Source organism: Cryptomeria japonica, unplaced genomic scaffold (genome assembly GCF_030272615.1).
Source record: "Cryptomeria japonica unplaced genomic scaffold, Sugi_1.0 HiC_scaffold_195, whole genome shotgun sequence".
Classification (NCBI taxonomy): Eukaryota; Viridiplantae; Streptophyta; class Pinopsida; order Cupressales; family Cupressaceae; genus Cryptomeria; species Cryptomeria japonica.
In genome coordinates, this window is record NW_026729017.1 from 50,198 (window position 1) to 55,085 (window position 4,888).

Here is a 4,888-nt window from a genome sequence, read left to right on the forward strand (position 1 = left end):
TGGTGCGCACCAAGGAGCGCTCCGAAGTGTGCTCCAAGGTGCGGCGTGCACGAAGTCGGAGCCCGGTTTGCCCCGGGTGCGCACCTTCGCCGCGGTGGGCACCCTGGTGCGCACCATGGCGTGCACGAAGTCGGAGCCCGGTTTGCCCCGGGTGCGCACCTCGCGTGCACCTTCGGCGGGGTTGCGCGCCCTGGTGCGCACCAAGGAGCGCTCCGAAGTGTGCTCCAAGGTGCGGCGTGCACGAAGTCGGAGCCCGGTTTGCCCCGGGTGCGCACCTCGCGTGCACCTTCGGCGGGGTTGCGCGCCCTGGTGGGCACCATGGTGCGCACCAAGGAGCGCTCCGAAGTGTGCTCCAAGGTGCGGCGTGCACGAAGTCGGAGCCCGGTTTGCCCCGGGTGCGCACCTCGCGTGCACCTTCGCCGCGGTGGGCACCATGGCGTGCACGAAGTCGGAGCCCGGTTTGCCCCGGGTGCGCACCTCGCGTGCACCTTCGCCGGGGTGGGCACCTCGGCTGGGTTGCGCGCCCTGGTGCGCACCAAGGAGCGCTCCGAAGTGTGCTCCAAGGTGCGGCGTGCACGAAGTCGGAGCCCGGTTTGCCCCGGGTGCGCACCTCGCGTGCACCTTCGCCGCGGTGGGCACCATGGCGTGCACGAAGTCGGAGCCCGGTTTGCCCCGGGTGCGCACCCCGCGTGCACCTTCGCCGGGGTGGGCACCTCGGCTGGGTTGCGCGCCCTGGTGCGCACCAAGGAGCGCTCCGAAGTGTGCTCCAAGGTGCGGCGTGCACGAAGTCGGAGCCCGGTTTGCCCCGGGTGCGCACCTCGCGTGCACCTTCGCCGCGGTGGGCACCTTGGCTGGGTTGGGCACCATTGAGCGCTCCGAAGTGTGCTCCAAGGTGCGCACCATGGCCCTCCAAGGTGCGCAGCATGGCGTGCACGAAGTCGGAGCCCGGTTTGCCCCGGGTGCGCACCTCGCGTGCACCTTCGCCAGGGTGGGCACCTCGGTGCGCACACCTTCTCAATGTTTTCTTGCCTTTTCTGGAAATTGGTGAAGGCAGCGCATCAAAGGTGCGCACCTCGGTGTGCTCCGAGGTGCGAACCCGAGAGCGCTCCGAGGTGCCCACGAAGTCGAAAGTCGGGTTAATTGCATTGTTTTCCCCGGGTGCGCTCCGAGGTGCGCAACATCGGTGCGCACCAAGGAGGGCTCCGAAGTGTGCTCCAAGGTGCGCACGATTCGGAGCTCGGTTTGCCCGGGGTGCGCACACCTTGGCTGGGTTGCGCACCCTTTGTGCGCTCCAAGGTGCGCACGAAGTCGGAGCTCGGTTTGCCCCGGGTGCGCACCTTCGCCAGGGTGCGCACCTTGATGCGCACGCCTTGGCTGGGCTGCGCACCTTGGTGGGCGCCATGGTGCGCACCTTTCGTGCGCTCCAAGGTGCGCACGAAGTCGGAGCTCGGTTTGCCCCGGGTGCGCACCTTGGTGGGCGCCATGGTGCACTCCGAGGTGCCCAAGATTGGTGCGCACCAAGGAGCGCTCCGAAGTGCGCTCCAAGGTGCGCAGGTGCGCGCGAAGTCGAAAGTTGGGTTAATTGTCCGGTTTGCCTCGGGTGCGCACCTTGCGTGCACCTTCGCCAGGGTGGGCGCCTTGGTGCGCACACCTTGGCTGGGCTGCGCACCCGGGCGCGCACACCTTGGCACCCGCGTTTCCTTCATTTTAAATTTTTTTTTTTTACAATCTCTCAAGTGGGAAATTCTATAATCTCAACTTTTTTTGCCTTTTCAGGAAACTTTTGAATGGAGCGCATCATTGGTGCGCTCCGAAGTGTGCTCCAAGGTGCGCACCTCTGGTGTGCTCCAAAGCTCTCTCCAGCGGCGTGCACCTGCCCCGGCCGCGCACCCGGCCCCGCCCAGCTTCGCTCACCTGTCCCGGGCGTCTGGTGCGGAACCTTAGAGTAAGAAACATCACCGTGCACCTTGGCCAACGTGCGCGACTCGACCGAGCGCGCACTGGCCGAGGTGCACACCGATTTCACCTGGGTGCGCGCGCAGCACCTCGGGCGCACCGGGGTGCGCGCACAACGCCCGGGTTGCACCGTGGCCTGTGTGCTCGGGGCGCCTCGGGTGCGCGCTCGGTGTCGCCCCCCGCGCGCGCGGTAGTGCGGGCAGCGCACCCCGGCCCGGCCCGGCCCCGACGAGAACGCAAACGGGCAAAAGGTTTATTCAAATAGCATTGCGACGCCCGGCGAAAAACTAAGAAAGGGTGCAACACCGGGACTTCCCGGGAGGTCACCCATCCCAGTACTACTCCGGCCCAAGCGCGCTTAACTGCGGAGTTCTGATGGGATCCGGTGCACTAACGCTGGTATGATCGCACCCGTTATGAGCTTGTCGCAGTGTGTACTTAGCAAACCGCGACCCACGTGCGAATCCACCCCGGCCACCCACCCCCGTCGAGGTGCACACCCTCCCTCGCGAAGTGCGCCCCGTTCGCCAAGTGTGAGCCCTGCCCGGGTGCGCGCACCTTGCTAGGGCGTCGGGTGTGCACCCGGCCCGGCCTACGTGCGTGCACCTGGACGGGGCGTCGTGTGCGTGCAGTGTCCCGTCTGCAACGCGGTGCCCACACACCACCTCGGGCGCAACGACCTGCGCTCACATGTGGGCCGAGTGCACCTTGGTGCATGTTCGGGGCGCCTCGGGTGCACGCTCGATCTTGCCCCGGTGCACCAAGGCGCTCGGTTTGCCCCGGGTGCGCACTTGGTGCAAGGTGGGCACCCAAAATAGGGATCAAGCACCAAAACACAAGTTTCGGGATGCAAAATGGGACCCAAGGACCACAAATGCGTTCCAAGACCCATGATGGGTCCACGAGAACAAAAATGTGTTCCGAGACTTAATAAACAAATATTGGGTTTTAGGAGAAGAAACATGCTCTGATGCCCAAAACGAGAATCGACCCCGAAAAGGCCACAGGCCAAAAGTGGGATGCGAGACAAAAAAAAATGGGACCCGAGGACCAAAATTGGGTTCCCAGGTCGAAGACAGGGCAACCGGACAAGAAACGACCTCTAAGGCTCGAAATGAGTCCCGACGACTAAAACTTGACAAGAAGCACCCATCAGGCACCCAACTCGACACCCATGGGATGCCGACCCACCCGGGCTTCCACCTAGCACACCTTGGCACCCACCCACCCTCGCACCCAACCTCGCACCCAACTTAGCACCTTTGAACCCACATTGGCACTCACCCTGACCCTGGCACCTTGGAACCCACATTGGCACTCACCTTGACCCTGGCACCCACCTTTGCACTCACCTTGGGACCCACCCTGGCTCCCACCTCGGCACCCACCCAGACACCCACCTTGGTTCCTTGGCACCCACCTTGGATCCTTGGCACCCACCCCGACACCCACCTTGGCACGCAACTTGGCTACTTGCCACCCACCTTGGCTCCTTGACGCCCACCCCGACAACCACCCCGTGACCTACCCTGGCTAGGGTTGGTGCACACCCACCCTGGTGCCCACCTTGGCACCCACCCCATGACCCACCTTGGCACGCACCTTAGTACCCACCCCGTTACCCACCCTAGGACCCACCCCGTGACCCACCTTGGCCAGGGTGGGTGCCTTGGTGCGCACAACTTGCCTGGGCTGCACACCAGGGCGGGCTCAAGATGGCACCCGCGTTCCGTTTTTTTCACTATCTTTCAAAACGGAAATTTTAAAATCTCGTTTTTTTTTTTTTTTTTGCCTTTTCTGGAAATTAGTGAAGGCAGCGCATCAAAGGTGCGCAATGCTGGTGCGAACCCGGGAGCGCTCCGATGTGTGCTCCAAGGTGCGGCGTGCACGAAGTCCGAGCCCGGCTTGCCCCGGGTGCGCACCTCGCGTGCACCTTCGCCGGGGTGAGCACCTTGGCTGGGTTGCGCGCCCTGGTGCGCACCAAGGAGCGCTCTGAAGTGTGCTCCAAGGTGCGGCGTGCACGAAGTCGGAGCTCGGTTTGCCCCGGGTGTGCACCTCGGGTGCGCACCTCGCGTGCACCTTCGCTGCGGTGGGCACCTTGGCTGGGTTGCGCGCCTTGGTGGGCACCATGCAGTGCACGAAGTCGGAGCCCGGTTTGCCCCGGGCGCGCACCTCCGCCAGGGTGGGCACCTTGGTGCGCACAACTTGCCTGGGCTGCGCACCAGGAAGGGCTCAAGATGGCACCCGCGTTCCGTTTTTTTCACTATCTTTCAGAACGGAAATTTTAAAATATCGTTTTTTTTTGCCTTTTCTGGAAATTAGTGAAGGCAGCGCATCAAAGGTGCGCAACGCTGGTGCGAACCTGGGAGCGCTCCGATGTGTGCTCCAAGGTGCGGCGTGCACGAAGTCGGAGCCCGGTTTGCCCCGGGTGCGCCCTGGTGGGCACCATGGTGCGCACCAAGGAGCGCTCCGAAGTGTGCTCCAAGGTGCGGCCTGCACGAAGTCGGAGCCCGGTTTGCCCCGGGCGTGCACCGCGGGTGGGCACCTTGGTGCGCATGCCTTGCCTGGGCTGCGCACCAGGGCGGGCTCAAGATGGCACCCGCGTTCCGTTTTTTTCACTATCTTTCAAAACGGAAATTTTAAAATCTCATTTTTTTTTGCCTTTTCTGGAAATTAGTGAAGGCAGCGCATCAAAGGTGCGCACCTCGCTGCCCACCACGGTGCGCAACGCCGGTGGGCACCCGGGAGTGCTTCGAAGTGTGCTCCAAGGTGCTGCGTGCACGTTGTCGGAGCCCGGTTTGCCCCGGGTGCGCACCTCGCGTGCACCTTCGTCGGGGTGGGCACCTTGGCTGGGTTTGCCCCGGCTGCGCTCCGAAGCGGGGTTATTGGAGCGCCGCCTCTTTTTTTGTCGGAGCGTTTGGTGGGGTTTCTC

General features: G+C 63.7%; 1 non-coding gene across 1 annotated transcript; it reads right to left on the reverse strand.

The window, feature by feature from the left end:
* Positions 1 to 2,250: 2,250 nt before the first annotated feature.
* On the reverse strand, positions 2,251 to 2,369 carry LOC131868083 (5S ribosomal RNA). The gene has a single exon (XR_009366576.1). It is a non-coding gene; the product is annotated as a 5S ribosomal RNA (ribosomal RNA).
* Between the last annotated feature and the right edge of the window lie 2,519 nt (positions 2,370 to 4,888).